Source organism: Carassius gibelio, chromosome B15, assembly GCF_023724105.1.
Source record: "Carassius gibelio isolate Cgi1373 ecotype wild population from Czech Republic chromosome B15, carGib1.2-hapl.c, whole genome shotgun sequence".
Taxonomy (NCBI): Eukaryota; Metazoa; Chordata; class Actinopteri; order Cypriniformes; family Cyprinidae; genus Carassius; species Carassius gibelio.
The window spans coordinates 3,682,827-3,709,299 of record NC_068410.1 but is presented as its reverse complement, the minus strand read 5'-3'; the positions used below and the strand labels follow the sequence as shown (position 1 = coordinate 3,709,299).

Below are 26,473 nucleotides of genomic sequence, written 5' to 3'. Positions count from 1 at the left end.
AAGTCTCAAACACACTATCTGGTTTTGTAAAGATACATAATAAATCTCATGATTAATTACATTTCTGATCTGACTTTTACTATATCTTTTTCTATCACTGAAACGATCAGCCTTAAGACTTCTAATTTCCATCTTGACAAAATAGAGACTATCTAGGAAAGAATAATACAGATACGCAGACTATGCATGAAATATGTCTAAAGTAGTTGTTGTATGTTTTTTTTTGGTTTGTTTTGTTTAGTCCTGCGATACATCACCAGACTGCATATTCTCATGATAACCAGCAGAGGGCGTTAATGACTTTTCAAATAATTGAACAGAATTTTACAGAATGTAGTGGAAGCTGGAAATATTAGTATTGATGTACCAGGAATTTAATGAAATAAAAATGAACAATTAGGTCTTTGCTAAACGATTACACATTAGTTTAACAGCCATTCTCAATGACATTTTAATTACTTTTTGTCCTTCCAGAGCACCTTAAATTAATATTTTCCCCTAACATTAAAGTTCGAATCCTAATAATTCTTACCTTAATTGTTACGTGAGGTCTCTTTTTTCTGCAGAACACAAAATAAGGTATTTCGAAGAACACTGGAATCCACTGACACATATTTCAAAATATTGCCTTGTGTCTCACATAAGATAAAACACATACAGGGTTGGAACATAAATGGCATGTGCAGCTGTATAAGTGACTGTACAGCAGCAACTGTGAAATTAAATACCACGTCCTATATCTAACTTGTGTCATTTATAACAGTTAAAATGTATGGCTTTTACATTCAGCAAAGGTTGTTCTGGATTTAAGCAGAATCTTTAACCACAATCCTAAGAAAGCAGACATCAGAAATTGTTTTTTATTTTAATTACTGAATATAGGCTACAGTTAAGAAAATGATGGTCTCTACTACCATAACATTTCATATTGATACATTTCAAAGGGTTGTATGAGTGCTTGAGGAAGCACATACTGCAGACAGACAGATAGATAGAACCTTTCAGATGAAACAATGCGCGCTCTCGCGTTCAGCTGTCTGCGCGTTCGCGTACCTCCCTCCCCACCCAGGAGTGAGCGCACGCGAGTATTTCCACAGCACGAGAGAGAGTGAAATACACCAGAGTCAGCCCGCAGAGAGACACACATGAGCACAAGCGGAGCAGTGTTTCAATGAATGATCCAGCAGCAGCAGCAGCAGAAACATGCGCTTCTCAGCCACGCCTGCCCTGAACAACACCGTGAACTAGGATACAAGGTATGACAGAACATCAGACACAACTTCTCCCATCAACAAACTGTGTGATCGCGCAAAACGAGAAGAGCGTTTTCATCCTTCAGATGATCTCAGTATGATGATGCTTGCTTCTGTCTGGGACTGAAAAGTAAACGAGCACGAGATAAAGAGCAGGTGTAATGGAATAAAGCGACGCCTTCAGCTTGTTTTGCTTTTAATGTTAGATCATGTTCTTTATTGGTGCTTTCGGTGCAGATAACATGCAAAAGTATTGCTATTATTTTAGGAGCTCTTAAATTATTGTTAGTGCATGTTTGTTTGTGTGTGTAGATTCTCTTAGTTGCGGATGATGTGCAAATATAAACTGTTATACAGGATTTTAGGAGACAGCCTATATTTATAATGTGTGAATGCATAAACATAAATTCCTAAACTCATGTGGGATTCCCGTTGGTGTCTGTGGACACTTGTTTGTTTCTCTGTCAGTGTGATCACTTTAAATGAAAGCAGTTCGTATAGGGGATGGCATAGTCTTAAATGCATGACAAACCCGTTGTTATAATGTTTGATGGATGTAAATGTTTGGTCACATAAACGGAACGCTTATTGTGTGACCTTCCTATATCATTGTTTTGATTGTTGAATCTGATGTTATGAAACTAAATGTCAGCGATGTGATAACGGGCACTTTAATGCTCGGGACTGACGGGATTGCACCGTGCATGCGGGGTTTCCTCGATTCTTCTGCAGATGGAGGTTCCCTTCTCCTCCCTCCCTTTTAAAACGAGCATTCAGGGTTTGTTCAGAATGCAATACTAGTATATACAGCCTACTGTTTTTTAAGAGCACGATTTATTTTTTTATAGCACTCATAAAATGGCAACATTATCTGACAGACATTCATTGATTCTGCGTTATAATAAATGACACCTGTCTTTCTGTGACAGAACTGGACTGTAACAGCCGAGAGGGCGTCAGCATGATTGAAAATGTCTTGGACAGTCTGAAATATATCACATCACCAAAAAGAGGCACATGACTAAGTGAGGTATGTACAAAGTTGTAGTCCTTGGCCATAACAGAATAAAGTTAAAGTGCTCTGACTATAAATAAAGTGAATGAAAGAATGCAATAGTCCATTTGTAACATTAACTAAGATTGATAAAAGCTGTAGAATATAAATTTTGCTCCTTGTTTGAGTGTGTTAATTTCAACATTTAAAAACTTGCTTTTGTCAACATTAAAAAACTGTGAACTGACTTATAAATAAAATGTTGTATTAAATTGCAAAGTATGGTTCAGTCCTTTTTTAAAATTTTTTAATTGAACACCATTTTAGTTTCTGTTCAGCGTTGGTTGATTAAACTGTATTATTGTGGCTAGCTATCTGTATCAGTAAAATCCAAAATTGGTCGACCTCCATTTGTAATTGGAACATGCTTGTCATCCTAACATCCTAAGATTGGTGTTGAGCAGGTCACTTTGGAAATTTAACAGGCCACAGATTACCTTATTTAAAATGTAATAAGTAGTAACTATTTTAATTACTTTATTAATGTATGTAACTGGTTATCATTTTGAAACATGTAAACCAGGCAGGGTTAACCTTCCAGTAGAACTCTGATTACTGACTGACTCTCCGACAGAATTAAGATTATAGTAATTTATTTTAATTGAAGTCACCACAAACTCAGATTTACTTTCCCCTTAATTGTCACTCATTTTTGAACACAGACTTTGTAGTGCACGACCCAAACTTAAATTTTTATCATTCATGAATGAAAACATTTTGTAACATGATATTGATGTACCATTTACATGGTAATGCAATGTCTGATTTTAAAATGGGTTTTAAAGGATGAATTTTGAGATTTTAAGCTTTCAGTTGAAATATCATTTCTGATGATTTCTAAAATGTGATAGAGAAAAAGGCAACGAAGAAGTCAATTTTTTTTAACAAAGGTCAGAACTCCTGTTATCATGTAGATTTATGAGGGTGCACTCTTGTCAGAAATTAATCCATTACTTTTCCTACATAATTTTAACAAAAAACATTGGTAAAATATATATTTGGGAGTCTTAGACCTTTACAACAATACATAGTTTGTCAAGATTAGATTAGATTTAATTGTAATATATATTCACTATAGTGAAGTAAATGTAGGTGTCCCGTATACGGGACGGGGTGACAGTTAACAGGTTTAAGATCACACTGAGGTTAAATTCATAACATGAAATAGTTTAATAGCTATGATACAGATTTTGAAAACAAATCCTTGTATAGCTACGACAGATAACACTGGGATCTAACAATGTCTTGGAAGAAATATACACAAACACAAAACAGCATTAATTAGAAGAAAAAAAAAGACTGATTGACTCCAGCAGTGGACCAGGCTAAAATAGCTAAACTAAAACCCGCTAAATTACTTAAAAGAAATTAAATACATAAAAAGAAAAGCATCTTAACTTCTCTAACTCTAACACCAAAACAGAGAACAAACAATACTTACAAAAGAAATGGCATCTATCTACAGTATCATAAAACTAATACATTTCTGCCATATTTGTCTTAATTTAGCAGAAATAGAAAGAATAGTACGCTATTTCAAAACCAGCCGGCTGGTAATGTAATGGTCTTACATCAATCCATGAGAAATATAAAGTAAAATACACAGGTGCTAGATTGATAATTATTTCAGTCTCTGCTGATTGTGACGTCTCTGTATCAGGTTCTTGTTCAACATCAGCTGATCCTGAGGAAACAGGATTGATGTCTATATACTCAGTCCTAAAGTAAAACACACAGACAGTATGAGAGATTACTGCTGTCACATCACATCAGCAGATTCATTTCAGAAAAAACACAGCCAGAGATATTAGCATATTCATATCAAAAGTGTATAATAAAAATATACTCACAATAGTACAGTTCTGACAGTTTATAATTTGGATCATCTTTTAGATCAGAAAGTAACTTCACTTCTGAATCTCTTAGTTTATTCCCAGACAGATATATTTCTTTCAGGTGTTTAGGGTTTGATCGCAGAGCTGAAGCCAGAGCAGCACAACCTTGACCTGTGACCCCACAATCTCTCAACCTGTAGAGAACAAGGACAATTCTCACTCTCAAACATTTTGTCTCAAGATCCTAAGACAATCTTTGTTCATTTCAAGTTTTTAGAACTGGTAAATTGACTACAACTATTATTACTTTTATATCACCGCACAGCCTTTTAGAAGTTTAGTGTTTAAACATTAAAAAAATACGGTAAAAACAGTTATATTTTGAATATTATTACAATCTAAAATAACTGTTTCCCGTTGTAATATGTTCAAATCTAATTTATTGTGTTCAAAGCTGAAGAATGAAGTAATTATGATAAATTCAGTGTCACATCATCCTTCAGAACTCATTCTAATATGCTGATGCGCTGTTTGGGAAACATTTCTGTTAATTATAAATGCTTCATATTTTTTGTGGAAACTGTGAAATTATTTTTCAGGATCCTTTGATGAGTAATGAACTCAAAAGAAAAGCGATTTTTTTAAAAACTGGAATCATTTGGAATTATACATGTATTTACTGTCACTTTTGATCAATCAATGCACATGTCTTATCTCACACAGGAATAAAAAGCATTAAAGAGATGATCTTACTTTAGTCTCTCCAATTTACAGTGAGAATCCTTAAGTCCATCAGATAGATGCTTCATGCCCAAATCTAGTATTTTATTCCCAGACAGATCCAGTTCTCTCAGGTTTGAGGGGTTTGATCTCGGAACTGAAGCCAGAGCAGCACAACCTTTAGCTGTGATATTACAGCCACCCAAACTGTAGAGAGATTGAACATTTAAGTACAGCAAATTCAACACAGTAACAATAAAACAACAACAACAACAAAAAAAACTTAATGAGTCATATTATGCTTTTTCACTCAGTTTTTTTTTTTTTTACTTTAGCAAATTACATCTTCAGGGAGGCAAACTCATAAGGTGTGAAACAAGTTGAGTAATAATAAACAATTGCATTTAATACTAATGATATTCATGGCTGTTTTAATTTTTGCTTTTATAAGTTAAAGAACAGTCTCATGGCATGATATGTCAAAATATGGGTCAGTACTAACATAGGTTCACAGATCCTAGAACACACTTTAAGTAAAATGTTTTCAGTGTTACTTACTGTGCTGATCTGGATTCTTTAATCACAGGAAGCAGCTTCCAAACGTCTTTATCAGATGCATTTTCTCTTCCAATAAATTTATTCAGCTCAAACACATCGCTCGTTTGCTCTGTCAACAAGACAAACACTAAAGCTGACCACTGCACAGAGGTGAGTTTGGCTTCAGCTAATGTTCCAGAGTTCAGATATTGTTGTATTTCCTCCACTATTGAATGATCACCAAGCTCATTCAGACAGTGGAACAGATTGATGGATATTTTTGGAGAGCAACCGCTGCTGATCTTCTTCTTGATGTACTCAACTGTTTCCTCGTTGCTCTCAGAGCTCCCTCTTGTCTGTTTCATTAGTCCTTGTAAAAGACCCTGATTAGACTTCACTGACAGACCCAGAAGAAACCGCAGGAGAAGATCCAGATGTCCATTCTTACTCTGTAGAGCCTTATTTACAGCTTTATTATGCAGGTCAGATAATGAAATCTTTGACATACTGGTGATGTCATCAAACACATTTATGTTGTTGTTTGTACAGGAGAGGTGCACATATAGAGCTGCTAGATGTTCCTGAACGCTCAGATGAACAAAGCAGAAGACCTTCACTTGATTCAAGCCAAACTCCTCTCTGAAGATCTGAGTGCACAATCCTGAGTACACTGATGCTTCTGTCACATCAATGCCACACTCTCTCAGGTCTTCCTCATAGAAGATCACACTGCCTTTTTTCAGTTGCTCATATGCAAGTTTTCCTAATTTGAATATCATCTCTTTGTCTGTGTCCTTCTTCTTGTTGTACTTCATGTCTTTGATGTTAATCTGTGCCATCAGGAAGTGTGTGTACATCTGAGTGAGAGTCTTGGGAATCTCTCCACTCTCTGCTTGACTCAACATCTTCTCCAGAACAGTGGATGAAATCCAGCAGAAGACTGGGATGTGACACATGATGAAGAGACTCCTTGATGACTTCAGGTGTGAGATGATCCTATCGGCCAGACTCTGATCACTGATTCTCTTCCTGAAGTATTCCTCCTTCTGTGGCTCACTGAAGCCTCGTACCTCCGTCACTCGATGGACACACTCAGAGGGGATGAGATCAGCTGCTGCTGGTCTGGAGGTGATCCAGATGAGAGCAGAGGGAAGCAGATTCCCCACAATGAGGTTCTTCAGCAGCACGTCCACTGATGCTGATTCACTTACATCACACAACCTCACATCGCTCTGAAAATACAGAGACAGACGACACTCGTCCAGACCATCAAAGATGAACAACACTTTATATTTGTCATTAGATATTTCCATTTCTTTTGTTTCTGGGAAAAAATGATGAAGAAGATCTGAAAGACTGAGTGTTCTGTCCTTCATCAGATTGAGTTCTCTGAAAGAAAGTGGAAATATGAGCTGGACGTCCTGATTCTCTTGTCCTTCAGCCCAGTCCAGGATGAACTTGTGCACAGAGACTGTTTTTCCAATGCCAGCGACTCCTTTTGTCAGCACTCTTCTGATGGGTTTGTCTTGTCCAGGTAAAGCTCTAAAGATGTCACTGCATTTGATCTGTGTGTCCTCTGTTGCTGTCCTGGATTGTGTCTCAATCTGTCTCACCTCGTGTTCATTACTGATCTCTCCACTCTCACTCTCTGTGATGTAGAGCTCTATGTAGATCTCATTTAAGAGTGTTTGGTTTCCTTGCTTTGTTGTTCCTTCATAAAGATACTGAAACTTTTTCTTCAGATTGGATCTTAATTGGTTGAGGTCATCATGGCTGTAAAATTAACCACATTACATGTATAAAAGTGCAGAAGTCTAATGAAGGCAAGGATAATCATGTTATTGATTATAAACTATATGATGAATCTTTGCAGCATCAAGACCTTGTATTTTACCTGACACCAGGATACACGCTTTCATGCATGTCTTGTGGTTGATTCACCGAATCATCATATTTCATTTTCTTACTGCTTTGTTCTGGTACAGCTGGCAAGGATCGCTTCGTTCGCCTTAAAACAGCATAAAGTAAATCAACAATCAGATACTTTGAAGCTGTACTTACTTGCCAGAAACCTGCCAAAATAAAAGCTTGCCAATGTAAAGTCTGAAAATGATAAAAATTTATATTAAAAAAGTAAATATTAGCATTTTACATTTTAAGTTTACTATAAAATAATAGTATTTTTATTTTAAAATAATAGTATTATTAACACACTTTTTTATTTTGTTATAAAATAATATTTTTTATCATTATTTTTAATTTATATTTTATAGTTATACAGTATTTAATGGGTCACACTATTGGTGCTTTACCAATGCACGGTATGACTCGGTACGGTTCGGTAAAGCTCACTTTTGGGGAGTTTTCCACTGGGTACAGTACCTGGAACTTTTTTCAGTACCACCTCGTCTGAGGATCCAAGCAAGCCGTACTGTTACCAAAATGTGACGTAAATCCTGCTGATCACTGATTGGCTGGAGAGAATCATCCCTACCTTTGTCACTGAACTAGCAACACCTTTTTTAACAACCAAAAAATTCTTTTGTGGTCTGTTGAGGAACCACAGACATTCCTCTAGTTCAGGGGTCCCAAAACTCAGTCCTGGAGGGCCGGTGTGCTGCAGAGTTTAGATCCAACCCCAATTAGACACACCTGAACCAACCAATCAAGCTCTCACTAGGCATACTAGAAACTTCCCGGCAGGTGTGTTGAGGCAAGTTGGAGCTAAACTCGGCAGCACACCGGCCCTTCAGGAGTGAGTTTGGGCACCCCTGCTCTAGTTGATAGCCGAGGAACGGATGCAGCAAGAGCTTGATGGGGTGATGCAGAATGAAAAAGTTTTTCAGGAGTTTGCTCACCTTTTGGCCATGACACGTTTAATCCCACCCACTTAAAGAGGTATTAAACTGCAGTGGAAACGCAAACCGTGTCGAGCCAAGTTGTACCAGTGGAAAATCGCCATATGTGCAGAGTGAGGTCCAGACCCAGGGACGGTTGCATCTATCTACACCTATTTTTTTTTCAAGACTGGTCAAAGCGTTTTAGTTATGAAAAGGTACATTGTTCTTATTTGTATTGGAAAAGTAAGACTGATTAACTCTTGGCAACTGGTAGTTCTGAAGACACAGTCTTAACATGGTTTACACAACTGGCCCCAGATCTCCAGGTTCTCTTATGAGAACCATGGTGATAAACTTATGTGCACCCTTTTTTATAGTTATTATCACTGATAAATGTAATTGTTTATCAAATATAATTTTTTTTTGGCTGCCATTTTATAAAACCATTAAGAGACTGGTCAATACCATAGGCAATTATATACCTGACACTCTGCTGGTCTCCATCCTTCATGTATGGTGGAGGATCTCTAGACATTTCACTCTTCATAGACACACAGCTGGACTTTCTGCCTGATCTTTTCCGCTTAACTGACCTATAACAGAACAGAGGTTACATTTAACTCTTTAAGTTATCCTATATTCATCCTTTACAATGTGAATCCATGAGCAGGAACCTGCAAATGCAGAACTGGAAGTTAGATATTATCCCCACCACGTTTGTTTACTAATTTTTGTGGCTAATTTATTTAACAATACGTACAATTACAAATAAGGTTTATGTTTAACACAACAGATTTAAACCAATTTCCAAAATTCCCGATATTTAATGAATGTTGGTTGAGTTTTTCATTATACTGCTGCTATTTTATAAAACCATTAAGAGACTGGGAGAGAACACAAGAGGTCATGGTAAAACCATAAGCTACTGTGTACCTGACACGTTGCGGTTTGTTTCCGGCCTTCATGTCTGGTGGAGGATCTATAAACCAGTCACTCTTCTTGGACACACAGCTCTTGAGAATCTTGAGAATCTGATCCCTCTTGCTGGACTGAACTGTAATAGAGCAAACAAGAGCGCTTGGTGACATCAAATGATGTGTCTCTTTCATAATAAAACCAGAAAAAGTGTAGCAAAGTAAAAATTGTAACTTTTGATGTCATGTTGTCTTTAATTAGGGATAAATCTTAATTTTTTTTTTTTACTTGACACATGCTGTTACATAAAACAAGTAAAAAAAAAAAATAAGCCAGGCTTATTTCAGTTAGTCTGATTTATTTGAACTTGATTTGGTTTCATAATGCAAAATTACCATAACTCAAACTCAGTCACTGTGGCAACTTATGCTGGAAAACTGGTTAAGAGCGGGATAACTGTTAGACTAAGGTGAGCTACTCTTAAACTGACCAATAGGAAGTTAGGAACACATTGATATTACAGTGCTGACTCTGTCACATAAAATTGTGATGTGGGAAAATTGTGATTTTATGTGATGGCTCTCCCACAGACCCTGAGCTGAGCGGCCTTCCATTACCGCTCCCCAGCCAGTAAGGGAAGCATCTGTCGAGATAGAAACCCGATGACAAAGAGCTCCCAATACCGGACCCTGGGACAGGAACCAGTGTTCTCTCCATATGACCAAGGCGCGGAGACAAAGCCACGTGATCTTGATCGTATAAAGTGGGTTTCCCCTTGGGGAGAACCCTCTGGTCCTGAGCCACCACTGTAAAGGTCTCATGCCCAGCAGGCCAAAGGGGATCACATTGGACGCTGCTGCCATAAGACCCAACAATCTCTCGAACTGTTTCACAGTGCGTGACTGGCCTAGCTTTAGCTCTGATGTGGCTGTGAGGATGTTGGCTATACGAGCGGGCGAAAGAGCGGCTCGCATCGTGACCGACTCTCATACCACCCCAAGAAAAGTGGTCCTCTGTAATGGAGATAGCACACTCTTCTTGGTATGGAGATATGGAAGTACGCATCTTTTAGGTCTATCGTGATGAACCAGTTCTCGGATCTGATTTGAGTCACGATCTGTTTGAGTGTCAGCATCTTGAATTTTAATTTCTGAACTGTACAATTCAACAGACGAAGATCTAAAATGGGACGCAGCCCTCCATCCTTTTTTTGGAACAATGAAATAAAGACTGTAAAAACCCGATGCCCTGTCGGGAGGATACACCTGCTCTATAGCATTTTTCGCTAAAAGAGATTTTACTTCTTGGTCCATGACCAGAGCCTGCTCGGGATTACTTTGAGCAACCCCACGTTGTAGTGTGGGGGACAAGAACCGAACTGGATTCTGTAACCCTTCTCTACTATCTGCAGGACCCATTGAGATATATTTGGCAGACTTTTCCATTCTGTCAGACATTCTACTAAGGGAACCAGCCTCTCGAGGCTGGCCTCTGGTGTAATTTGAACAACTAGTTCGGGGACCTGAAGCCGAAGCCCAGGAATCACCCGAGCTAACTGCTCTTGAACCCCCTTCAGAGGGAGCGAGCCTGACGCAGCGTCTGGGAGACACAGTGCCAGAGACCCGCTGGAGACCGCTGCGCCCCGAGGCACCAAGGGTGGCGGGGTTGGTAGGACGGCCCCGTGAGAGCACCGAGACGGGATGGGCACCATATACTGAGGTGTACACTGCACCGTCTCGATTGGGGCTGCCCTCACAGGTCTGACCCATTTAGCGTCAGGACCTTTTCTTCTGAGCCAAAGCTTTCTTAGCGAGAAGAACGGTCCTCAGATCCGGCTTCTGCTTAGATTGCTTTGGCTGTGAGTGCTGGCTTGGTCCCCATGATTTTTGAGGAGGAGCGCGAGACGCAACACTCTCTTTTTGAAACACACGATATGAGGAGCATGACGGCTGGGGCTGCCTTGCACGCCCAGCAGTCTCAGGAGGATTAGATCGGCGAGGGAGAAAACTTTTAAAAGCTTCAGATTGCTTTTTATTTTCTTGAAATCTTTCAACCATTTCATTCACAGTATCACCAAACAGACCTTCATGAGAAATGGGAGCGTCTAAAAGAAAAGATCTATCTTTATCTTTAATATCTGAAAGAATAAGCCAAAGGTGTCTTTCTGTAGAAACCAAAGCAGCCATAGATCTACCAATAGCACGTGCTGTTTCTTTAGTCGCCCTGAGAGATAAATCCGTAGCCCAACGAAGTCCACGAATTTCGTCACGCCTGACTCGTCACGTCTGTTCCGCCCGGGGCATCGCTTCATAACCATTTTCTTTCAGCCCTCTTATATCAGAATAAATGCGCACTTGAGGGCTTAAAAGACGTGACGAATATGGCTTATTCCACGATCTAGACAGCTCACTGTGAAGATCAGGAAAAAATGGAAGACCCCATGACGTAGGAGACGTTTAAGAAAACAGAAAAAGATACCGCATGCTCCACTCCCAAACCAACTACACAAAGCTTGAGTGTATCCCCACCCATTAAATAACGCAGGCAGGAAGAAGGACACTGTTTGAATAGTTGCTTCGCCATTATATAAACTTTGAACAAGACAACAGTAAATATGACAGACAGGTTTGACACAGATCGCTTGCTGAGGCACAGAAAGCTAACACCGGTTGGGGTTTTTATCAATTCCTGGTCGTGACGTCACTCCTGACGCTCACTCTCGCCATTGGACTAGTTGACATGGATGCTTCAGACGCACTCACGCAGAATGCGTTCCCAAGGCGTTATCAATGCATCGTCTCTCCCACGATGGGGAACCAGGGTTTCTGCAGGATATTTAAGCTCAAATTTAAGACTTTTTAAGACATTTTTTAAGGCCTGAACACAAAAAATTAATCCCATATGAGCGGGGTAGGGCAATGTCTATAGTATCATATAAAGTACCATAAAATATAATAGAATTACTGTAAAAAGCATAGTTTACAGTTCAGATACAAGTTTTCACAAAACCAAAGTTTTATAAAATGATTTATAAAAAAACTTTACATTTCAGCCTTAAAAGTCAAAAGTATTAATTAATATATTAATTTAAACAGTTATTATCAATAAATTATTATAATTAAACAACATAAATTAGGGGTGTGCAATATTGAAAAAAAAGATATCTCCATAATATTCTTGGATTTTATTGATAACGATAATTAGACAATGTTAATAGAAAATTAATGTGATATTGTGCTTGTATCGTAAGGACTACCGTGGACTGCTGACTCCTGAATTTTCTGATATTCTAAATTTCCATCCTGTTTTATGGCCATTCTCACCTTTAAGGCATTTTTTTCTAAAAGTGTGCACCATCTTTTAAGTCAGATTCTTGCATTTGGGTTGTTACCAAGCAAATTAAATCAGCATCAACAGAATTGATCTTTGCAATGCAGAGGAAACGCAGAAGCTGCATTAGAAGTGTCATTTACGTGCATTTACACACTGTTTAATGCAGCCCAGAGGGACATGGAATACCTTAACCTGCAGTTACAAATGCATGAATAATGTTTTGATATTATAAACTAAAATATTGAAAACTGATGTTTGAAATGATTAAAAAAAATAAAAGATAAATAAAAATGTGAAATTAAAACCACCAGTATGCGACAGTAAGTCACTGTTAATAAGTGAGTCGATTGAACCGAATCATTTAAACAATTGATTCATGCAGGAACAAACAGAATCCTGTTGCTCTGTTTTTTGTTTTTTTTTCTTGGAGAAAAAGCATAAACAGGACATATGGTGTCTAAAACATAATCTCTTAAAGGGATCCCCAGGTATTAAGACATGTATAGCTTAATATACCATAAATGATGTCTCTTACTGAAATATGTAATAGAAAACCCATGAAAGATGTATGTTATTTAAAAAAATCACATACAGTAGTTTTATGCATATTTTGGACTATTTGGGGCACCATTATTCTGATGACGTAAAATGGTAGAAATCGGTGAGCCGCTGCCGCTACCTGTTGCTGTTTTTACCACAACACATGATTAGCGTTGACAACTTTGAAAATGAAATACTGATATGATGGCTACAGCTACTGAAAGAGCGTACCGGTGGTGATGGATATAAGATTTTTCCCCACAAGGAGTCAGAACACCCATGATCTCGGGGGAAACCTGCGCTGAGAAATTCCTCCAGTGGCTGCAGCATCAACATTAGCATCGGCAAGTTAACATCCTAACAAGATTAACAAAATACAACATCCAGAAGCCACACAATGTGGTATCGTATCAGTATTTTATTTTCTTGAGTTTATTTTCTGAGTTGTGTCGCTGTAAAAAGCGCCAGTATCTTTCATGGGTTTTCTGTTTCATATTTCAATAAGAGACATAATTTGTTATATTAAGTTGTACATGTCTTAATACCCGGGGATACCTTTAATATTAACTACTTATTTAACTGTTGTATAAAACAAATATCACATTTGTAATCATGCAGGGCAGGTTATGTTCTGAGTTACAGATCTCAAACTGAAGCTGGACCAATCAGATGTTAGAGAAGTGACACATGTCTGACACAAAGTCAGTCCAGTTTATCTCGCTCCAAATTAAAGGTCAATAATGCTAAAAAAAAAACTATAGAAGTCGTCTGGCTTTAAAAAAATATATAAATCATTTTATGATTTATATAATCATTGTGATTCATATTATTATTATTTTTCTTTTACACACAAGCAATTTTAGTTTAAGTTATCATATATCATTTATCTTAAATAAATATTAATGTATACAGATCATGTCATATAAAAAAGCTGTAATTTCAAAAGATTGGACTATTTAAAAAAAAAAAAAAATCTGACCTTACATGTTCCAGTCTCTATCGCTATATATTTTCAAATGTATAAACTAAGTTAAAAAGTTTCACTTGTGAATGCGCTGATATAGCAAGATATTTTATGTTATTTGTCCTCCTTATGTTATTACGTTTAAATTTGTCATATACTTCAATCTCTTAACCTTTAATTTTTAATCTCACTGGGACTACAAACTTGCTTTGTACTGCAAGGCTTATGATTGGTTGTTCACCAGTGATGTCATACATTCATGTGCACACTCTCCACAAACTCAGGATCAAAAGCCTGAATTGACAAAAAAAAGTTGATGAACAGCATCAAGGTAAGAACAAAGCCGGATTAGAGAGGTTTGGTTTTTGTCAACTCAAAACTAATCCTGTAAGTCTGAATTAGTTCAGCTATCTTTATGGTACAGGCCCCAGATCTGTGGAAATGACTGGGATTGTTATGCTTATGTCAAAGTGGCCTTTGTTTTTACACAATGTCCACTCCATCCTTTTCTTAAGCAATAACACTATTTCTGTTAACCCAGCAGTGACTATGTTCTACATTTACCATTTCAGTGAAGTTGAATAATTTAATAGGATGATAGAGAAACAATTGAGAAAAGAGGGGAGAGAATCCAGATGTCAGGTAGTGCTGCTGCATACATCACAATGTGTGCTTTAAATATTTAAATGTCAGGAAAAGTCATGTCAATAATTATATTTCTATTCTGATTTCTTGCATCTCTATTATTCTTTTTCTAAGTTCAAATGGGCTTTATCGACATGAATTTTTCAAGAACCTTTATTCCCACAACATAACGTTTTTTTCCAAATCTTTGAACAGCATTCAATAACAGTATTATAAACATTAATTGGTATTAAGATTTATATAATTATTTTTGTATTGTATTTGTGTGTGCACGAAGAGCTTTTAAATATGAAATGTAAAAATCAGAGAATAGAAAATGTTCAACTAAATGTTCCTTATTTCATTCACTTCCCTCACGTTCTCTCTCTTAGGAGTCAGTGAAGATGTTGTGCAAGTTCTTTCTAATGAGATTCACATCATGAAGAAATTAGTTTTTGTTTGTGTTCAAGTTCAACTGTCATAATATAATATACACAATCTTAAATCTACCTCAGAGTCATCCTTGTGTCTTCCCTCTGAACTTGAAAATGTGGTTAATCTAGTGACTGAAAAGACTATAACGTGATCCCTTGTTTATTTTACTTGAGTTATTATTTTATGATACTTAGACCTAATAATTACCCAATTACTCAACATTCCTAGGACCCTAGTTTAATTACTGTCACGGTTTACGCTGCCTGAAGGAATACGGAGCCGAGGATAAACGAAATAAGGCTTTTAATATATACAACTCATGGAGCACAGCGATAGACACACGTAAGTGAGTGAGTTAGTCACAAGTGATGAGACCCGACAAAACAGAACTGAAAGGACAAGGCTTATGTACAGCGGATAATGGGGAAACACAGGTGGATGGAATCACTAAATTAACACACATGAGGAAGAGAATAGACACACCTGGGAACTAATCAAACCAAAACACGGAAAGACAGAAACTGGGTCACGGGCAAAAACACACTAAATGAGTCCAGGTGTGACAGTACTCCCCCCTCCCGGTAGGTGCGTCCTCGCACCGTAGAAACAACAGAGGGAGGCGTGGGTGGGAACTTGGGAGGAGGTTCCGGTGGAGGACGGACTCCCAGGAGGGGGCCAGCAGACAGGGACCACAGGAGGAGGAGCCAGGGAGGAGACAGGAGCAGGAGGAGCCAGATGGTCCACCAGAGACCAGCCAGGACGGAGATCCAAGGTGGAGTCGACGGCGGGAGAAGACATGGTGAAGGAGGGGTCGACGACACCAGGGGGCCGACAGGCGGAGACTGCACCGGTGGGTGAGGAGCCCAAGATGGAGCAGCACAGCCGCAGAGCCAGGGGGACGTCGAGGTTCCGGAGGGCCTAGGTGGAGCAGGAGGCTCAGGCGACCAAGGCGGAGGCGGGGTCCTGGCAGACCGCTGTGGAGCCGGAGCGACCGAGGATGGAGGTGGAACCGGAGGGAAGGAGGAGCCTGACAGAGCCGGAGGGATGGAAAGACGAGGTGGAACCGGAGGAGTGGAGTCCCGAGGCGGCGGATGGTCGACGACTGACCAAGGTGGAGCCGGAGGGACGAGGGAGCCCGGTGGAGCAGGTGGGATGACAGACCACGGTGGAGACGAGGGAGCTAAGAGCCAAGGCGGAGCCGCTGGGTCGAAGGACCGAGGAGGAGTCCAGGGCTCGGAGGCTGGAGGCGGAGACAGGGCCTTAACGCGCCAAGGCGGAGCTGGAGACTGGCAGTCCAGCGGCGAACCACCGCGCCCCGATGGCGCGGACTGAGGGTGAGCTGCGGGACTGACTGGCACCAGCAGGGATGGCGAGGAACTGGCTGGTCTAGGAGGAGGAGAGAGGAGAAGGATGGGAGGAAGGACAGGAGGATCAGGACTGGACGGAACCAGCGAAAGAGTAGAGGGACCAGCAGGTTTGGGAGGAGGCGGGAGAGGGAGGCTGGGAGGGAATACAGGAGACACAGAAGATTCAGGGCTGGGTGGAACCAGCGGAGACACAGAAGATTCAGAGCTGGGCGGAACCAGCGGAGACACAGAAGATTCAGGGCTGGGCGGAACCAGTGGTGAAACAGAAGATTCAGAGCTGGGCGGAACCAGCGGAGACACAGAAGATTCAGAGCTGGGCGGAACCAGCGGAGACACAGAAGATTCAGAGCTGGGCGGAACCAGCGGAGACACAGAAGATTCAGAGCTGGGCGGAACCAGCGGAGACACAGAAGATTCAGAGCTGGGCGGAACCAGCGGAGACACAGAAGATTCAGAGCTGGGCGGAACCAGCGGAGAAACAGGAAACTCAGGGCTGGGCGGAACCAGCGGAGAAACAGAAAACTCAGGGCTGGGCGGAACCAGCGGAGAAACAGAAAACTCAGGGCTGGGCGGAACCAGCGGAGAAACAGAAGATTCAGAGCTGGGCGGAACCAGCGGAGATACAGAAAACTCAGGGCTGGGCGGAACCAGCGGAGAAACAGAAAACTCAGGGCTGGGCGGAACCAGCAGAGAAACAGAAAACTCAGGGCTGGGCGGAACCAGCGGAGAAACAGAAAACTCAGGGCTGGGCGGAACCAGCGGAGAAACAGAAAACTCAGGGCTGGGCGGAACCAGCGGAGAAACAGAAAACTCAGGGCTGGGCGGAACCAGCGGAGAAACCGAAAACTCAGGGCTGGGCGGAACCAGCGGAAATGGAGCAGAGGAAATGACTGGAGGAGGTAGGAGTGGGAGACTGAGAGGGTATACAGGGGAATCAGGGCTGGACGGAACCAGCGGGGAAACAGGAAAATTAGGGATTACCTCCATAGACCAGTCCATCAGATCCAGAACTTGCTCCATATGATCTTCAGAGACTGCATACAGCTCACCCTCAGTCGCAGGAGTGTGGGCAGGGCTTTCCTCCACGCCCTCGATCTCCACGAGGACTCCCACGATGCACGGTGTGGCCGGCTCACACACCTGGTCAGTCGCGCTCTCGGGATCCTGTTCCCTGTCAATGGATTGCTCGGGCTCTGCGGCTGCGGAGGGCTCTGGCTCCGTGAAGCGAGTTGGTGGCTGGCTGGTCTCTGGGTAGGGAGTGGGACTGGCGAGATCCTCTATGGGGCTGATGGTGAAAGATGAGCCATTTCTCGCCAGAGTCCACTCCACGTATGAGGCGAAATCCTCCCGAGGACCATCTTCGGGCGACAACGCTCTGCACTTGGAGTTCAGGCTGGTGTTGTAGAAGGTGCAGAGCGCGTCGTCCGGGTAGCTGGTGGCATTAGCTAATAGCAGAAACCGTCTGGTGTGGTCCTCGAGAGAGCGTCCTTCCTGCTCCAGCATGAGGAGGAGGAATCCGGGGCTAGAGAGGGGATCCATCAAACACTACGAAACAAAAAGACTGAGAAAAAACGAAAGCAAAACGGAGGGAAAGACGCAGTTTTAAACTTTTTTTTCTTTATGGTCGGGTCTTCTGTCACGGTTTTCGCTGCCTGAAGGAACACGGAGCCGAGGATAAACGGAATAAGGCTTTTAATATATACAACTCATGGAGCACAGCGATAGACACACGTAAGTGAGTGAGTTAGTCACAAGTGATGAGACCCGACAAAACAGAACTGAAAGGACAAGGCTTATGTACAGCGGATAATGGGGAAACACAGGTGGATGGAATCACTAAATTAACACACATGAGGAAGAGAATAGACACACCTGGGAACTAATCAAACCAAAACACGGAAAGACAGAAACTGGGTCACGGGCAAAAACACACTAATTGAGTCCAGGTGTGACAATTACAATAAAGAAAGTAGTATTGTGGTGAAATAAACCTTTAAAAAAAAAAGTTGTTAAAACTGGGTGAAAATACTGCCGTGGGTGGCACTTTTTTCAGTCCTCCAAAGCTAGGGTCCTAGAAATGTGGTCCAGGGACTGCAGTTCTCAGACTCGGTAGGTGGCGCTGTCACAAAAAAACTAGGGTCCAAGAAATGCAATCCTACAAATGCGTTCCTGAAATTGCGGCCTCTGACAGATAATAATGGGTTTCAGTTAATACACATAGGCATCCTGAAGCTCACTGTGTTTTCAGCCTCAATATATGAGTACATGAACACTTAAACAATCTCTAGAACTGCTCTAAGTCACTTCATGAGCATTTTTCTTATTTTGAGAAAACTATCGTCATATCATACACAAAGGGACTGCAATGTTTCAAAGACTCCAATGTTTCAAGAGTTTAGTGCACGGAATAGGTTACATGCTTATTAGATAACCGTATTTGAGTTGATTTATATGCTTTTATTTATTATTATTTTTTAATTAACTATTTTTTTCAAACCATTGCAGTGTTAAAAAAAAAAACAGTATTTAAATGAATAAAATATTAATGATTCCATCTCTGATTATCCCGGGTTGCTATGGTCACGCAGGTTTGTTTACATATTAAACTCGTGCCCACGAGAAAAACATATCATCCCTCGACATAAGAAGTCGTGGCCAAGAGAAATGGATGTTGTTTCCTCAACATGGCATCTCGAGGCCACGTCATAAGGATGTTGTTACCTCGACAAAATGATCTCGTGGCCACGACATAATATGACATTCCCACGAGTTATTATTTCGTGGCCACAACAACACTAAGTAAACCGAACAAGTAACTTTACCGGCTCCGTAAATTTGAGCTTTATAATTTTACAGATAGTATTTATACTCTAACAACAACATTACACACTAACTAAAGTTTAAAACAAGGGATCACGAAGAACGAGACCTTTAACATTTGCAAATAAACATTCATTAGAGAAATTTAGAAAAGTAGTCAAAAAGCAAAAGTAATCAGTTACATTAATAAAGTAATTGAAAAAGTTACACTACTATTACATTTTAAATAGGGTAACTTGTAATCTGTAACCTATTACATTTCCAAAGTACACTTTCCCCACACTGATTGGGAAATGTCCCGATTGATCTTTTAGATTATTTTATGCCAGGTTTCGGACTTTAATCCCCACTATTCCCTTGGTGTGTCTGATTAGTCTGATCTTCCCGACTCTGACTGGAAATAACAGAAAGACTGATTCAGACATAGCTATTAAACACGATCACAGTAATTCGATTAGAAATTTAGCCACAGGGAATGTTTATGAACTTCCATGTAGAAATGTTGCTATTGAGTAAACTGAAATTTAAAGGGTTGATTGAGTAAACAACAAAGACAGAAGGCATGGATTAAGGCTATTAAAATATGTTACTGAACAAGTCAAGTTCACTAATGATTGTAACTGATCTGAGCAAAGACGCTTACTAGGTTTTTTTTTTTTTTTAGCAATGAAGGTTATATTCTATTGCTGGGTTATACTCTATTGTCTTAGTTATAGATATTGTTTCTAGTTATAACTATTGTTTATATATATATATATAGATTTTTTTGCTTTAAAGGATTCTCATATTTTAACGATTATTAAATGTCATTAGCTCTGAGGTGGGTACATGTGGCGTCAGCAACATACAATCCCAAAACAACAACAAAAAAACATTAAAGCTGAATGAGTCAGAATAATAGTCTAACTAAGCAGAACAACAATAATTGAAGATAGTTAATCGTTTTAGTGATTTATATTAAGGCGCTTTAGATTAATATAGAACCCTGCAACATTGAAATGGGATTCGACCTTAAGCTGCTTTCGCGTCGATTTTATTCGACACAGACTTACACCATTTTACAAATCGTTTATCTAACAAATATAGTCATCACACAAGTTTTATGTATCAAATATTATCTTTCATACTTACTTTTTGTCCTATGATAACTTGATGCAGTTGTTTGAAGGGAAATGGCTCCTGTAACTGTAACTCTTTCACTTTTGGATTGTACTGCAGTATCTTAACATATTATAACGTTACACATTAACTAGAAAAAAAAAACATGTAAGACTATAAGCCCTATAAGACTAAAATGGTTTCTTCCATGTTATCTGGAAAGAAATAATTTTAGCCTGATAGGGCTTTTTTTCTAGTTAATGTGTAACATTACAGTATGTTTTAGATAAGTCTAATAAAACGGCATTGATGCTTCTCGTCATAACACAACGATGCCATCGGTCCGATGGTGATGAAAAGTGTAAGATATACACTCACCTAAATTATTATTAGGAACACCTGTTCAATTTCTCATTAATGCAATTATCTAATCAACCAATCACATGGCAGTTGCTTCAATGCATTTAGGAGTGTGGTCCTGGTCAAGACAATCTCCTGAACTCCAAACTGAATGTCAGAATGGGAAAGAAAAGTGATTTAAGCAATTTTGAACGTGGCATGGTTGTTGTTGGTGCCAGATGGGCCGGTCTGAGTATTTCACAATCTGCTCAGTTACTTGGATTTACATGCACAACCATTTCTAGGGTTTACAAAGCATGGTGGTAAAAGGGAAAACATCCAGTATGCGGCAGTCCTGTGGGCGAAAATGCCCTCTTGATGCTAGAGGTCAGAGGAGAATGGGCCGACTGATTCAAGCTGATAGAAGAGCAACTTTGACTGAAATAAGCACTCCTTACAACCGAGGTATGCAGCAAAGCATTTGTGAAGCCACAACATGCACAACCTTGAGGTGGATGGGCTACAACAGCAGAAGACCCCACCGGGTACCACTCATCTTTACTACATACAGGAAAAAGAGGCTACAGTTTGCACGAGCTCACCAAAATTGGACAGTTGATGACTGGAAAAATGTTGCCTGAGTCTGGATTTCTGTTGAGACATTCAGATGGTAGAGTCAGAATTTGGCGTAAACAGAATGAGAACATGGATCCATCATGCCTTGTTACCACTGTGCAGGCTGCTGCTGTGCAATGGTGTGGGGGATGTTTTCTTGGCACACTTTAGGCCCCTTAGTGCCAGTTGGGCATCGTTTAAATGCCACGGCCAACCTGAGCATTGTTTCTGACCATGCAACCCTCTTAAAAATGGTCTAGGGGTAAAAGGAGTACCATTCAAATTTGGTGGTAAAACTGTATCCCTTTATGACCACCATGTACCACTGATGGCCACTTCCAGCAGGATAATGCACCATGTCACAAAGCTCGAATCATTTCAAATTGGTTTCTTGAACATGACAATGAGTTCACTGTACTAAAATGGCCCCCACAGTCACCAGATCTCAACCCAATAGAGCATCTTTGGGATGTGGTGGAACGGGAGTTTCGTGCCCTGGATGTGCATCCCACAAATCTCCATCAAATGCAAGATGCTATCCTATCAATACGGGCCAACATTTCTAAAGAATGCTTTCAGCACTTTGTTGAATCAATGCCACGTAGAATTAAGGCAGTTCTGAAGGTGAAAGGGGGTCAAACACAGTATTAGTATGGTGTTCCTAATTATCCTTTAGGTGAGTGTATCTGGCTCCAACAACCACACATGGCTTATGAATATGAATTACGTAATGTGCCCGGAAGACGTTTCTGATTGGCTGTAAGTAAATGGGGTTTGGCAGTTATCCTATCGTTTTCTCATTTCCTCTATTTTGCATTGCAAGATTCGCTGGTAAAATCTGAAGAATCACATGACACGATTTAAACAATGTGTAGATTATATGAACGTTTAGGTGACCTTTGTGACTTGACACTTAATGTTGCGTCTTTGTTAACATTTTGTCACATAGAATAAAGATTATATATATATTTCTGAACAAAAAGTCTCAAACACACTATCTGGTTTTGTAAAGATACATAATAAATCTCATGATTAATGACATTTCTGATCTGACTTCTGACTGTCACTAACTCTTCTTCTATCACTGAAACGATCAGCCTTAAGACTTCTAATTTCCATCTTAACAAAATAGAGACTATCTGGGAAAGAATAATACAGTTTTTTTTTTTTTTGGTTCTGCGATACATCACCAGACTGCATATTCTCATGATAACCAGCAGAGGGCGTTCATGACTTTTCAAATAATTGAACAGAATTTTACAGAATGTGGTGGGATCAGGAAAATTTAGTATTGATGTACCAGGAATTTAATGAAATTATAATTCACAATTTGGTCTTTGCTAAAAAAATATACATTAGTTTTACATGCTTTCTCAATTACATTTTAGTTACTTTTTTTTCCTCCAGAGCACCTTAAATTAATATTTTACCCTAAAGGTAAAATTCTAAATCTAATAATTATAACCTTAATTGTCACGTGAGGTCTCTTTTTTTCTGCAGAACACAAAATAAGGTATTTTGAAGAACACTGGACTCCACTGACACATATACACATGACACAAAATATTGCCTTGTGTCTCACATAAGATAAAACACAGGTTTGGAACATAATTTACATATGCAGTTGTATATAGCAACTTTGAAATGAAATACTACGACCTGTATCTACTAACTTGTTTCATTTATAACAGTTAAAATGTATGGCTTTTACATCCAGCAAAGGTTGTTCTGGATTTAAGCATAATCCTTAACCAGAACAGAAAAGCAGACATCAGAATTTATTTATTATTTTCATTACTGAATATACAGTTGAGAAATGATGGTCTCTAATATAATTTCATAATGTTACATTTTAAAGGGTTGTATAAGTGCTTGAGGAACACACACTGTACTGCAGACAGACAGACAGACAGACAGACAGACAGACAGATAGATAGATAGATAGATAGATAGATAGATAGATAGATAGATAGATAGATAGATAGATATACATGTCAGTTGACTTTATTATTATCTTCATGTCTGTCACCTTTCAAATGAAACAATGCGCGCTCTCGCGTTCAGTTGCCTGCGCGTACGCGTACCTCCCTCCCCACCCAGGAGTGAGCGCACGCGAGTATTTCCACAGCACGAGAGAGAGTGAAATACACCAGAGTCAGCCCGCAGAGAGACACACATGAGCACAAGCGGAGCAGTGTTTCAATGAATGATCCAGCAGCAGCAGCAGCAGAAACATGCGCTTCTCAGCCACGCCTGCCCTGAACAACACCGTGAACTAGGATACAAGGTATGACAGAACATCAGACACAACTTCTCCCATCAACAAACTGTGTGATCGCGCAAAACGAGAAGAGCGTTTTCATCCTTCAGATGATCTCAGTATGATGATGCTTGCTTCTGTCTGGGACTGAAAAGTAAACGAGCACGAGATAAAGAGCAGGTGTAATGGAATAAAACAACGCCTTCAGCTTGTTTTGCTTTTAATGTTAGAGCATGTTTTTATTGGTCCTTTCGGTGCAGATAACATGCAAAAGTGTTGCTATTATTTTTGGAGCTCTTAAAGTATTGTTAGTGCATGTTTGTTTAGGAGACATCCTATATTTATAATGTGTGCATGCATATAAACATAAAACTCATGTGGGATTCCCGTTGGTGTCTGTGGACACTTGTTTGTTTCTCTGTCAGTGTGATCACTTTAAATGAAAGCAGTTCGTATAGGGGATGGCATAGTCTTAAATGCATGACAAAATCCGTTGTTATAATGTTTTTTGATGGATGTAAATGTTTGATTACATAAACGGAACGCTTACTGTGTGACCTTCCTATATAATTGTTTTAATTGTTGAATCTGATGTTATGAAACTAAATGTCAGCGATGTGATAACGGGCACTTTAATGCTCGGGACTGACGGGATTGCACCGTGCAGGCGGGGTTTCCTCGGTTCTTCTGCAGATGGAGGTTCCCTTCTCCTCCCTCCCTTTTAAAACGAGCATTCAGGGTTTGTTCAGAATGCAAAACTAGTATATACAGCCTACTGTTTTTTAAGAGCGCGATTTATTTTTAATACGCATAAAATGGCAACATTTACCTGACAGACATTCATTGATTCTGCGTTAAAATAAATCACACCTGTCTTTCTGTGACAGATCTGGACTGTAACAGGCGAGAGGGCGTCAGCGAGGTCAGGGGCATGGCGAAAGTGCAGTCCCATTAATAATGTGAAAAAATGCACCACATGCAATGACAAAAAAAAAAAAAAAAAAAAAAAGTTTGAAACAGTAGAATGACATTTTTTTTGGTAACTCACTATGCATATATATATATTTTTTTTATTTAGCAAGTGGCATTCGTATATCATCTTAATTTTGTGTGGAAATGTCTTGGACAGTCTGAAATATTGAGTCAAAAATGCTCTCAAGTTGATATTAGATCTAGTTCTAGTTCATTAATCATAGATTAATTTAGGATAGCTGGGACATCCATTTCTCAGTAATCTCAATGGCAAAAATGCCCCCAATTTACCTTAAGTCACTTGCCAAATAATTGAATAGGAATTTTATGCATATTACAGTATTCAAGGCTTCCACAATCATGGCAAAGCACGGGAACATCTGTGAACCCCGAGCCTGGAAAATATAATGGGAAATGTTAAATATTAATGTCAATTTCAATAGCAAATATGCATTTTTCTAGTTATTCTTAACTACAGTAGTTTATCAGCTAGAAATGACCCTGGAGCTATTGAATTCAATTAGTAAAAAAGGAGTGAAATCTTATAATGTTCCAAACCTAGCCTCCAATCCCTCTAATTAATCAACAGCTTGTCATGCATATGCGCCAGCTTGCCTCTTGATTTATAGATTAATTTGACAGAGTCACGCGGCATTGAGGAAAATCTTGAGGCATCTCTAGAGTAATTGAATATGCAATCGCTACAATGCCTCAGAAAACATGCCATGCAAGCATGCAAAGACAATATGTCAGAAGAAGATAGAGGGCAAGCCAAGAGCTACTCCTGTAGATCAGTGTTTGAATCCTCTGAAGACGTGCATGTGATGCTCAGACATGGAGGAAGAACATGTGTGTGCTTGAGCTGTTTGACATTCTTATCGTATTCACACATCAATTATCCTCATTTTAAGTGAGCAGTTTCTCCTCTCCTCTCCTCTCCTCTCCTCTCCTCTCCTCTCCTCTCCTCTCCTCTCCTCTCCTCTGATTTCTTCATTCTCTTGTTTTCCTGCTTGACTGCACTACAGAAAATGAATTTGTCCCAGGACTGTGATGCGGGACTGCGATGGCTGGCTGCTAGTTAATGCTCTGTGTGTGCGTTCTGTTCAGCATTGAGACGTGAGCGAGAGTTTAAGTCAGTAACTGCTGCAGTGTTCACACAAACACTGAGGAATTCCTCTTCTGCACACTCTGAGCGAGTGAGTGTGTGTGTGTGAGTGTGTGTGAACAACACACCCTGGAGCGATTCCTACTGAATGAAAGCAAAGCAAATGCATCAGTGTTAAATTTTCAAGCTCCACTGCTTTGACGCTCCTCATATTTATTTCCCTAATGAACGTACAAATGATTGTTCTAATAATTTTTATATATATGAAATTATCTGTCTTTCGTTCTATCCGTCTGGCAATCTATTTATCATTCTGTCATTCTAGCTGTCAGTCTGACACTGACAGAGTATGTCTGTCTTTCTGTCCATCCATCCATCCATCCATCTGTTGTTCTGTCATTATGTATTTAATTTATAATCCAGTATTGTGCAGCAGTTGCGTTAATCATACATTAATCCTTTGGGGAAAATATGAATAATATACAAAAAAATGGTGTAGGATTTTACTTAAAATAATTTAAATAAAATACGTTTTTAGGCAAATTAAACAAATAAATACTTATAGTTAGTTTTTAAATAGAAATACTTAAACAGTATTTTCTTGTAAATTGTACTCCAATAATCTTTTTTTTTTTTTTTTTACAGTCTAGGAATTCTCTTGAATCTCATTGCATTTTTCAATGCTTCCATCAATGTAGACCAGTATTTTCTCTGCCTGTTTTAAACTCTTTAGATATTTATGAGCATTAAATTGTCAGATCACAGCTGCCTCAGAATATAGAATTATGCCGCGCTAGAAAGAATCGTATAGAAATGCCTGTGAAGTCTCTACTCTTCACCACAATAT

General features: G+C 39.5%; 1 protein-coding gene across 6 annotated transcripts in view; it reads left to right on the top strand.

Annotated features, from left to right (window-relative positions):
- The window catches only part of LOC127972942 (sodium/calcium exchanger 2-like), a 202,068-nt gene that overhangs the window by 78,155 nt on the left and 97,440 nt on the right, over positions 1-26,473 (top strand). Inside the window, exon 1 of one of the 6 annotated variants that reach the window (XM_052576959.1) lies at positions 1,033-1,256. The exons of 3 other annotated variants lie outside the window; for them this stretch is intronic. The gene's annotated coding sequence lies outside the window, so the exon portion shown is untranslated. Of the gene's footprint in view, positions 1-1,032; positions 1,257-23,427; positions 23,577-26,473 lie in introns of those variants that run through there. 2 more of the 6 variants (XM_052576953.1, XM_052576954.1) reach the window with 2 other exon arrangements.